The sequence below is a fragment of the Phoca vitulina genome, unplaced genomic scaffold (assembly GCF_004348235.1).
Source record: "Phoca vitulina isolate PV1807 unplaced genomic scaffold, GSC_HSeal_1.0 scaffold6, whole genome shotgun sequence".
In the NCBI taxonomy this organism is placed as follows: Eukaryota; Metazoa; Chordata; class Mammalia; order Carnivora; family Phocidae; genus Phoca; species Phoca vitulina.
Genome location: NW_022589709.1, coordinates 18302193 through 18314923, shown reverse-complemented (window position 1 = coordinate 18314923; position 12731 = coordinate 18302193).

Below are 12731 nucleotides of genomic sequence, written 5' to 3'. Positions count from 1 at the left end.
AGTTAAGAAGGCTGCCTGAGGTTTGGGTGGGAGGAAAAATACAGATATTTCCAGACTGTACTTTTCCAAATTCAGACTATTTCAACATCCAGTCACGGCAGCCAGTGGGGGAGAGGTGCAGCTAGAGACACGGCTACAGAGAACGAGCACCCAGTCTGCGTAGGGTGCCATGACTGTCACCCAAAGCTAGAGCATGTGGGCCCAGGGATGTAGAGCATGGAGCGCACAGGGCTGGGAATGGCAGAATCATTGTGACATAATGGGAAATACATGTATTTGGTCCCTGTCCCAAGTTCCTGACACAGAACTTCTAAAACCCCTGTAATTTCCTGAGTGATGGAGGTGGTAGGAGCACCTTACACAGAACTCCGAAATCTCTTGGAATTTCCTGGGTGATGAGAGCATCTTTTGTTTTAATGTGGTGACTCTTGGTGGGCTCCTGGAAAGCTTCAGGATGGGGGCTGGTCATCAGAAGGCTCAGGCCATGATTAGATATTTGGAACTTCAGCCCCACGCCCTCACCCTCTCAAGAGATTGAGCTCATAATCAATTATGCCTGTGTGATGAAACCTCCACAAAATTCCCTAAACTCTGGTGTTCGGAGAGCTGTCAGGTTAGTGACCACATCCCCATGCCAAGAGGTTGGCACAACCCAACTGCATGGGAACGTAAGCTCCTGTGCTCAGGACCCTGCTGGACCTCGCCCTATCTACCTCTTCATTTGGCTGTTCATTTGTATCCTTTATAATGTTCTTTCTAATAAATTGATTAAGTGTTTAAGTAAATATTTGTCGGAGTTTTGTGAGCCCTTGCAGCAAATTCTTGATCCTGTGGAGGATGGGTATGGGAACCCCCAACTTTGTAGCTAAGTCTGAGAGAAATATGGGTACCCTAAGGACCCATTGCTTGTGATGGGCATCTGAAGTGAGAGCAGTCTTGTGGGAGTGAGCCCTTCACCTGTAGAGTGGTGATGCCAACTCTGGGTACTTAGTGTCAGAACTGAATTAAATTCTAGGACATCCAGGGGCCCCTGGGTGGCTCAGCTATTAAGCATCTGCCTTTGGCTCAGGTCATGATCCCAGAGTCCTGGGATCGAGCCCCGCATCGGGCTCCCTGCTCAGCAGGGAGCCTGCTTCTCTCTCTCCCTCTGCCTGCCGCCCCCCTGCTTGTGCATGCTCTCTCTCTCTCTCTCTCTCTCAAATAAATAAATAAAATCCTTAAATTCTAGGACATCCAGTTGGTTTCTAGGGAATTGGAAAATTGATTGGTGCAGGGAAGAACTCCCGTATTTTCTGTCAGAAGTGCTGTGAGTGGAGACACAGTTTTTCCTTTAGTTAACTTCTCTCGTACCATGTTCCCACTCTACTCCTACCAGCTAAATCCAGTCCCCAAGGCCTATCAGGATAACGTGGACATTTTGGCCCCGTCTTCCCTTCTCAGTTTCCACTGCCACCAGCTAGTCCTGGTTTCATTCACTCCTTTTCCCTCAGACTGTTACAATAGAATCTTCACTGGCTTCCCCAGTAAGGCCGCTTCTCCCTGATAAACAACATGTTATGCCAGACACTGTACTTTATGCTTTTATTTCATCCTAGCTGTTCCTCAAGCTAGGTCCAAATTCCTTGGTCTGGCATTCACGACCAGGACAAGTCATTTCTAACTTGCCTTTCAACCCTCACCGGCCACTGCATCCTCCCACAAATTCTACATGGGTCTACACCTCTGTGCCTTTGCGTATTCTACTTGGAATGACAATCCCGCTCACCTCTATGGGCCAAACTCCTATTCATACTTCAGCACCCACTCTTTAAGAGCCCTGCCTCATTTGAAGCCTTCATGGATTCTCCCAAGGCCATTTTCTGCATTTGCGTAACATCACATATAAAGCTCTTTTCCGTGTAAAACGCATGTTGCAACAACTTACATGTTTCTGACATCTCCACATCCCCAGACTGGGATGGGAACTCCTTGAGGGCATAGAAGAATCTGGCTCGTCTCTGTTTCTCTAGCGTTCAGGGTGGGTTCACATTTGAATGAATGAATCAGTGAATGAGGTGGAGTCCGCAAGAACAATGAATGCATCATCACCACCCTATTATTTCAGCTTTGCCAACATTGTTTCCCCAGCTAATTTCTGGATGGTGACGTTATAGTATTGGTTTCTAAATCAGATGTAGAAGATCTTATTGTATCCCAGAAAGCCAAGACCAGGCACTTGACTAGATTTTAATTCAGAAGGTGGCTTGCTTATCTTCAGAGGACAGAGATTGCAGGCCATCACCCCAAACGTGTTTGTTTCTTCAGGGGCTTTGTGAGATTTTCATATGTCAGCAACAGATTCCTTGAATGTTTTCTGGCTTTTCATAGATGATAAGACTAGCTCAGATTTGCAGCCTGGAGAGCAGCTAGGACAAAGGGCCCAGGGGGAGCTGCCACACCCCCCCCCCAGGAAGAAATGTGGCACCCACGACTTCAGTTGCACTGGGGAGCTCTGCATGATTTCATGAACTAATCTAAAAAGAAGTGGGCTGTGGATGCCTTTATACTCTGTGTGAATTACTTCTGTTTCCCAAACTCCAGCCAGGTTACAATCCCTGGTTTAACATCGAAATATTTGCTTTTCCCATAAAATAAAGACGTGATACAGTTTTAGAACGTTGTCTTTCAGAAATTGGACAGGAGTGGTCTATATCTGACTCTCTAGATGCGTCTCTGGACACCAGGCCTATGAAGAGCTTGGGGTTGCTTCTGGGAGCCCGTGAGGAAGATGTCCCAGGACACAGTGATCTCCCTTCTGCATCAGAGAGACCTGTGTTCGAATCCTCATCTCAAGGGCTGCGCAATGTGGGGCAAATCACTGAACCTCTTCGAATCTTTTTCCTCATCTATAATCCAGGGACGATAATACCCACCTTGCAGAGTTGCTCACAAGTATTAAAGTGCCATGTGCGGTGCTCGATGTATAGCTAGAATATTATCTGTGGCTTATGGCCTGCTTCGTATGTGCTAGGCATTTTACATGCATTGTCTCATTTAAGGGGAGGCAGAACCACCTGAGGAGAGTTGAGGATACATACACATAAGTGAGCAAAATCCCCCATCTGGGGATCTGTCTGAAGGAAATAACAAAGCGTGTGCAATGAGATTTTAGTTTAAAAAAAGAAAAGAAAAAAGAGATCATTTCAACATTATTTATGTTAGTGAAAGAGATCAGAAATGACCAATGTCCTGTAAGAGAATGATTAAACTGACTATTGGACAGCCACTAAAACAAGGCTGCAGAAACAAAGAATTAAGGATACGGAGATAAATGCACAGGAATGGTAAAGGTAAAAAGTCAGCTTAAAATTTCGTACGAAATGAATGACTTTTTGTTGCTCTGCATATACACGGACAGGTGTGTGAATAGATGTCCAGAGAAGATGAATGAAATGCTACACGTGAACCTTACTGGTGCCCACGGCAGGATTTGGGAAAACTGGTCATTCCTATCCCTGTCTTTGTACCTATCTGCGTTTTTGGCTTCTTTCCAGAGACCATCTGCTGTTGGGTAATAAAAACAAAACCACACATGAGTTATTTGTCATGTAAAAACTACAGTGGTGGGCGCGCTCACATCTTTCTGGTGGCTTTGTCCTAGCTGGGGTAAAAGCATTTTGCAGGCAAAGTCTTCATGTGATTTGATATTTATCAGGTAGGCTGAAAATAGCACACAGGGGAGGCCAGGCAGCGGCTCTTAACCTCGTTTTAGGAACAAGTGTCCTGAGAGACGCGGGGAGTCCGGATTTTGCCCACGTTCAGCCAGTGGGAGGTCAGACCCGAGGCTATTTCGTTGCCAGCCTCCTGCCCAACACGGTGAGGAAAATTACCAGGACGACAAGATGTGGTTTTCAGGTTAATCAGCGCTCCCAGCAATTGGACACAAGAGGTCTATGTTTCAATCCTCCCCTTCCTTCCCCGCCTATGGGAAGAGCTGGTCATCACATGGTCCCATTTCATCCGTGCACAGCCTCAAGGGAGAGAGTAGAGGTGAGTAAAGCATGTTCTAGAGAGGTTAAAATATTTCCAGAGAAATTGAGTACCTCGTTCAGAGAGGGAGGGGCATTTTTTTTCTCCCCTGGAAATACTAAATCTTCTATTTTTTTTTTTTGGATGAAAATATATATCTTTTATAAAATTTTTAAAATGATTAAGTATATCACATATTTCTATGAGTGGAATTCTAGTATACGTATTCTATGACTTGCTTTACTGCTTTATCCATGTTGATGCAAGTAGCTATAACATTCGTTTTTCACAGCCATATACTATTCCAGTGTGCATATAAACCATAATTTCTTTATCTATTTCATTTTTGTGGGCTTTTTTTTTTTTTTTTTTTTTACAGGTTTTCACTCTTACACAAGATGCTATTTTGAACTGGAACATGTGTAAGAATTTATTGAGAGGACATACTTAGGAATGAAATCAAATGGTTATAAGTGATATGATTCTTCAAAATAAGTAGGAAACCCTAAATCATTTTCATTTATTAATGTACACTGTCATTAGCCTCTTATGACTGTTCCTACTTCTCTTTGGTCTTCTCCTTGTCAACTCTGGTATTTCCAGACTTTTTTCTTTTTTCAGTTTTTCCCAATATAGAGGGGGTGCTTGTGATTTGCACTTTCTTCATTACTGCTGGTTAAGCAGCTTTCCACATGTTTATGATTCATTTGTGTTTACTACTCTGGGCAATATTTTTCAAATCCTTTGCCTGTTTTTGCTGTCGGGTTGTTTGTCATTTTCTTACTGGTTCACGAGGAATAGTTCTCCGTTTTGTTGAAGATGATGATGATCTATGTATCTATCTTTATGCCACTATAAACCGTCTGACTGTAGCTTAGAGATTTTACTGGTGGTGCTCGTGGTGACGCCCATCATGGAGACTATGAAAAGATTGTGGCACAGTGCATGGCTGCCAAATAAATCTGCTCTTAGCTCTGTGACCATGAGCCCACAACCTGATTCCTGTTATTTCCGATAGCTTCTCAATGTATTGTATATAATAATGATATTCAACTCACGAGGATGCTATGAAGAATAATGTATTGTAAAGGGCCTGAGAAATAGCAATTATTTAATATGTGGTAAATAATAGTAATAATAGTCACTACAGCAACCACACCAGGGTGACCTCCCCCTGCAATAGTGGGTAGAGCTCACAGGCCTGTGCAAAGCCACTCTGGGAGTGGCTAAAGATGCTGATGTGAGCTCCATTCTGTGTCTTTTCAGACCAGTCTCTTCCCAGTCCCACTGGTGAGACTAAAGCAGTTTAAGATACCTCTTTATGGGAGGCACGTTCTTCTGGATTAAGTTAAATGGTCTGAACTGGACTATTGGCTCATGAGGACATGAGCTCTGTCACGTTTGCTGCTATTTCCCCCAGGAACTAGAACAGATCTGGACACATAGTAAGTGCTCACCAGATGTTTCTTGAATGAATGAATGGATGGGAGAATAATTTAAATCAGCGGTGCTGATTTAAACTTTCTATCACTAAAAAACTCCCCTGGAGGACTTCCTCTGTGGAAATGCCCTATGTTTTAGAACAGCATCCCTATCATCCAGCTTGAGTAAGAAAGAATGAAAGGAAAGAATTTAATTCCCAATTGTAAAATAACATTGAACTCTGCCATTGGATATTCTGATAGGTGGAGATAGCCAGCGTGATCAAATCTTGGCCTCAAGCAAAGCCCTGATGCTCTCACTGGCAGGCACATCCTGATTTCAGAGACTTCACTATTTCCAGTAGGTTTCTTGTAAACATAAAAATTGCCTGAGGATCCTCTTTACATTCCCCAAACTCAGTGTGCTTTAGGTAATGATATCTTACAGACTTTCACCGACCAAATATTCTTATTGTTATTAATGATTCTCAGTTTAGAACGGATAAAGAATATTTTCGTGTCACCTGTAGGCAAGACCTAGGTCACTTTCAGTTCTGTCAGTCACATGGGCAGCATTCCAGAGACTACCAGGTGGGAAACCAGAGAAGGTCATGAAAACACTGGTACATTCACAGGACAGGAAGGAGGGATGTGCCAGTCCATTCAGGGCTTGGGGCAATCAAACACTAGGGATGGTCCAGTCCATTCAGAGGATGGGGGCAGGGCTCAGAGACCAGCAAAGAGCCTGTCCATTCAGAGGCTGGGAGCTTGTGATATTGTGATTTATAGTAAATATATATTTCGTCTTCATCCTTCCTTCTCCACAGACCTCCTAAAACTCCTGGAATTTCCTAATTGCTGAGAGCTACAAAGGTGTCTTTTGTTGTGTTAATGAAGCATCTTTGGGATCAAAGCTGAGCATGGGGGCTGGTTGCCAGGAGAACCAACCTTGCTGTTAGTGGGTTGGAGAACCTTTATTTCCTTTCCCCTGACCTCCTGGGAAGGGAGAGGGGCTGAAGGTTGAGTCAGTCACCAGGGACCAATGATTTAGTCAATGGTGTTGAAGGGGAACAGAATTTGCCACCCCCAAATAGGTCTCTTTGGCATTGAATTATTTTAGGCTGATTATTTTTAAGAAATAACAGCCATGAGAAGAGCTGTGGAAACTGGATAGAAGTTGTGCTTTTATAAAACACATTTACATTTAGAAGGAAAATCTCCCATTTGTAACGGTGTCTCCCTCTCTGTACCTGGAAGAGAAGGGTGGCTCTAAATCTCTAGAAACTCTTATTAGTGAAGAAGGCCAGGGTTTAAATCTGCATAACAACCTTCCTCTTGTTTACTGTGCTTTTCCTGGTAACCTTCCATAACTGGCTTCTCTTCTGCCCTCAAACATTTTCTTTTCTCTTTATCTGGAGATGTTATTGAAGGTGATGGCTTGGACCATATCAGGGAGTGACTCAGTTTTCCTGGGTCTCTCCCATGTATGTGGGAGTTTACACATTATTAAACTTCCATTTGTTTTTCTGTTAATCTGTCTTTTATTCCAGGGGGCTCTCAGCCAAGAACCTAAAAGGGTAGAGGGAAAATTATTTTTCCTCCTCCACAATGCCTATGTAGTGCAGCCTCTATAAAAACCCAAAAGGACAGAGTTCGGGGAACTTCTGGGTTGGTGAGCACATGGAGATGATACCAGGAGGGTGGCACCTTTGAAGAGGGCTTGGAAACTCCACACCCCTGCCCCATGACTTGTCCTATGCCCCTCTTCCATCTGGCTGTTCCTTTTATATAGAATCAACCTTTTATAATAAACCTGTAGTCTCATAAGTAAAATGTCCTTCTGAGTTTTGCGAACCGCTCAGGCAAATCAAACCCAAGGAGGGTGCCGTGGGACCCTCTCATCTATAGCTACTAAGTCAGAAGCACAGGGGACAACTTAGACTTGACCACTGATTTTGAAGTGTGTGGGGGGTGGGATGGGGTGGGGACAGTCTTGTGGGACTGAGCCCTTCCCCTGCGGGATCTGATGCTCTCTCCAGGTAGATAGTGTCAGAGTTGAGTTGAATTGTCAAGTACCCAGCTGGTGTTAGAGAACTGTTGGATATGTGGGGGAAAACACCCCACATGTGGGGATTGGATATGAGAATGTTTAGGGCTCAACTACTTTGAAGGCTGCACAATTTCCAGGAATTCCCCCAAGAGATAAATACATATTTATTACTATCTTTAGCTAAGTGTATCTTTCAAGAAATAATTTTTGCTCTTTGGCAGTGGAGAAGTATCACATAATAGCAGTCCGTTGCCTTAACTGACTTTTGTAGAACATTAAAAATATGATAACGAGGAAGTAGAAGCTACTTGAAAAAATGTATATGATACAATATAAAATTAAAATATCAGAGTGCAAATACCAAAATTAAGGCAGCTGGCTATCCATTCCCAGAGATTAGCCTGATTCTGATTTCTATCCATCCATGGCTGAGGGATCCAAGGGCCAAATCCCATGTTGAGCTGTCCAGTCAGATTTGCTCATGCCGGAACTGGAATGTTGGAATGAGGTCTTTGCCGATGGAAGAGGGGATGAAGCGACATCTGGTTTAGGCCCCTATGTAGAGTTCCCTGATTCTGATGAGGGGTTGTGAGGATATTTGGAGGGGCCTCATGTCCGGTCCTTCCTAGAGCCTGGTGGACCAGCTCTCCCCCTGCAACCAGAGACCTTCTTGATCCCCAGGGGCATGGAATGGGCCATTTACTGAGTGCCCACTGTGTGCGGGCAACTCACCTTCTTCATCTAATCAATCCTGACCAAGCCCTCCGAGACCGGTGTTCTTAATCTCCCATCCACTGGATGAGAAAATGGAAGCTCACAGACTAGATAGAGAAAGCTAGTCCAATGTCCTTCCACTGGCAAGTGAAGGCATTTAAACTCCAGTTTCTAATTCTGTGCTTTTCCTACTCACACTTAGACCAGATACAAAATTGGAGGATTACAATGACGCAAACAAGGAAAGAAACACACGCAGATGGGAGGGAAAAAGCCAGAAAGAAATAGACCAAAATATTAGTGGTTCTCACACTGGGTGCTAGGGCTGGGAACTTTTTCCTTCTTTTCCGAGTTCTCCTAATTTCATGTAATGTACCCTGAAGGTAAAAGGAGACCACAGTCGGCTCCTGGGAATAGCTGGGAACCGGGGGCTGGGGGGGGTCCCCTAGGGGGCCCGTGTGGGTACCTGCGCCCCTTCAGTTGTACTCGAGACTTTTCTCTGCTCGTTTTCCATGATTCACCTCACTCCAGCGGCAAAGAGGCTTCTCCCTTCAAAAGGCACTGTGATTGAATCACGAATAATAGCTGCTCAGAGAGATCGGCATTTTCCATCCCTCATATTCGCTGTCTCTCAAATCAAACAGCTCAGTGACTCACTAAGCAAGTCAGTATAATAGAAATTTTATCTGTTTAAAAACCCACCTCTCTCCCACGTGCCTCCCAAGTTAGTTCTGCCTGTGTTGATTGATCATGATGGAAATACTTCTCTCCCCCTATTATTATGCTATCGAGCGTGTTCATAAAGACTTGGGAGCTCCATTCCTCTCCCGGTTAGAATGAAGGAACTAGCATTTATGGAGCACCTGGCTCAATGCCCTGAGTTAAGTGCTTTCAATACGGTATTTCATTCATAACCAGGATGGGGGAGAGGCGTGGGCATTGCCATTCTCCAAGTAGGGAGACTGAGGTTGAGGGAGAGGTGCAAGAACATGTGGCCCAGTGGCCACACTCTCAGCCCTGACATCAGCTAGACAAGGTCTTGACCGCCCGCTCTGCACCTGTGACTCAGGCAGATGGCTCAACTTTCCGCCGCCCCAGGTCCCTCGTCTGTGAAGCAGGGAAGCATAGGATCTTATGCTGATATTTCTTTAATGTCATTAGCACAATGACATTTAAAGTGCTCTTTTCATAGGGCTGGGACACTTCTCAATAGATTTAGTTCTAGAGATTTGAGGTTTCCCTTTGGCATTGTGAATTGATCTTTTTTTTCCCCATTCCCCAATTGGCTATCGATTGTCATTTTTTTTTTAAGGTTTTTATTTATTTGAGAAAGAGAGAGAGAGCGTGAGTCGGGGGAAGAGGCAGAGGCAGAAGGAGAAGCAGACTCCCCGCCGAGCAGGGACCCCCATGCGGGACCCTATCCCAGGACCCTGGGATCATGACCCAAGCCGAAGGCAGACGCTCAACTGACTAAGCCACCTAGGCGCCCCTCGATTGTCATTTTTTTATGTTAACTCTGTACAGGGGAACATAAGCTCTAGGAGGGGAGACATTTTATTATGTTCACTGCTGCATCCTAAATTCTTAGAAAAGTGCCTGGCAAACAGTAGGGGTACTCATTAAATATTTGCTAAGCGGGTGGATCTGGCAAACTTACTGAATTCTCTTTTTGATTCTTATGGGTTTTTTAGTTGATTCTCTTGAATTTTTAATAGACAGCAAATTGTCTGCAACTTGTGATGTTTCCCTTTCCAATATTAATACTTTTTATGTAAAACAGTATTGGTCTGGGCAGACATCTCTGTTGTATTAAGTAGGAATGCTTTTAATGTGTCAATACTAAGTATGATGTTTTGGGGGTTTCTGGTAGGTGCCTTTTATTAGATTGTGGAAGTGTCATTCTATTCCAACTTTCCCCAGGTCGGTTTTTTTAAATTTAATTTAATTTTTAAAAATCAGGAAAGAGTATTGGATTTCATTATCCATGTTTCTGGCATCTATTAAGATGATCATCTGGTTTTTTTTTCCCTTTTAATTTTTTGATGCCATCTCATTAGCTATTAAAAGTGACAAGTATATAGACTAGATTAGATACATGGGGATGTGCAGATGGAATAATGTTTTCTTAAGATGCACATGAAATAGAACGCACACAGCTGGCAGCCGTGGAAACACATTACTGCTCCTCTAGGAGAGGGAATCTGCTATCCATCTGCCTGCCTCCATTGCCATACCTTCCCGGGGCCTCTCCCTGAGTGGGAAATGTTGCTAATCTGCTTAGTTATACTGCAAGACATTTCGTGGGTCGTGTTTACTAGGGGGCAGAGTGAGGGTGCATGAAGGGTCCCTCCGGGCCCTGCTCCCTCTCAGTGGCCCTGGGCTCTGCTCCGTGGGGCAGGGGCAGGGAGCGCAGTTGACCGTCCCTTGGTTGTCTGGCATCTCCCTCTTCCATTTGTCTCTTCCAGGAGACTGAAGCGTCCTGGAGTCATCTTCTGTCCTCGGCAGCTTCCTTCATGTGGCTTTAGGGGATGGTAAGAGCCAAGGTTAGAAGTGTCTCTGTGACCCAGCTTTCCCGGAGGGTCCTTCTCAGACAGTGGGAAGCCTACACCCTGTGATCCATTTGATTTCTGTCTCTTGTGCCCGTCTCCCTCAGAGACTGTTAGGGAAAAAGTGGCTGAAAGGCAGGATGAAGGCACCCCTCGGCTCCTAATGACAATACCAGGTATCTGAAGAGACTTGAAGTGAGGGACTATAATGACTAGAATAGTATCTTCCAAAAAGATAGGTTTAAGTCCTCAACCCCCCCCACCCCCGCCCCGTACCTGTGAATGTGACCTTATTTGTTAATAGGATCTTATAAATGTACTTAGTTAAGGATGTCGAGATGAAATCATTGTAGATGGTGGGTCTTAAATCCAGTAACTGGTGTCCTTATAGGAAGAGAAGAGGCAGGGAGAAGGCTATGTGATGAGCGAGGCCCGAGGCTGGAGCGGGGCATCTACCAGCCAAGAACTAGCCGGGATTCCTGACAGTCCCCAGAAGCTGGGAGACGCAAGAAGGAATTCTGTCCTAGAGCCTTTAGGGGGAGCTTGGCCCTGCTGACATCTTGATCTCAGATTGCCAGCATCCAGAAATGTAAGCCAACACATTTCTGTTGTTAAGCCACCCGGTTTGTGATACTTTGTTACAACAGCCCTAGGAAATGAATACAGGTGTATTAAGTTGAATGTTTAGTTTGTAGCATGTTTCTTGCTACCATGGCATAAATAACCACATTTAAAAACTTAAATGCAAAACAATAACAGACAAAAAACAAAAACAAAAACAAAAAACCCCACAAGGTCACTATTTCATAGTAGGGAATTTTTAGAAACTTTTTTTAAAAGATATTTATTTATTTATTTATTTGCCAGAGAGAGAGAGAGAGAGCACAGGCACGGGGGAGCGGCAGGCAGAGGGAGAAGCAGGCTCCCCACTGAGCCAGGAGCCCGATGAGGGACTCCATCCCAGGACCCTGAGTTCATGACCTGAGCCGAAGGCAGACTCTTAACTGACTGAGCCACCCAGGCGACCCGGGAATTTTTAGAAACTTTTTAAATGTCTAGCTATTGGGATCTGGTTACGTAAGTTATGATACATCAACTTACTAAAATATATTCTACCACTGTTACAAAGGATAATTATTAAAACTGACATTATGAAAAATAAAATATTTATTACAATGTTAAAGGGCTAATAAATAAGTTTCTATTTGAGACATGTATAATCAGGTTTGTATATGTACAAAGATTGGGAGAAAATACAGAGAAATCAAAATGATTTATATGATAGTACAGTAGAATTGTATGTGATTTTAAAAGTTTTTCTAAGATTGTTATAAAATATTTTCCTAATAGTTTTAATTAAAATTCTATGAATCTTTGCTAGGGAGTGTGAAATAATTATGGAACACTTGTGTCATAAAACAAAATATGTCCAGAAACCTGCAGACTAACATAAAAGGATCAGGGAAAAAATGATTTCATGAGGCAAAATTTGACTCAAAAATCAGTATTCCCCTAGGCTGGTTTTATTTAAAAAGCACACACAAGAAATGTAGTCTTCTGCTCCTTTCTGCCTGGAGCTGGTATGCAGCACCCCGCCATCCCCTGGTACACACACATCCGGGCCTGGAAATGCCTCCCTTCCTGGTCTACTCTGCTTGGGAAATGCCCATCATCACAGAGCCATTCTGTTGGTTGAAAGCATCATGTCTCCATGTTGGTGAAATCAGGTGAGTACCGGATTTATGTATTTATTCTCATATTCTCTTACTGAGTGCTCAACAAAGCACTCCCGGGCAGGAAATGAATAAGAAATGGTCCCTACCTCCTGGGTCTTTAGGAAGGATTATTAGATAACAAGTTGTCTCATAGGGAAGCAGAGATCAAGCTCTAAAGTGATTTTGGAGGGGGGATTTATCTGGACCACGGAAGTGTGGCTGACTTGGCTCCTTCTAACGGGGAGGGCACGTGAAAGATGAGTTGGGGAAGGCTTAA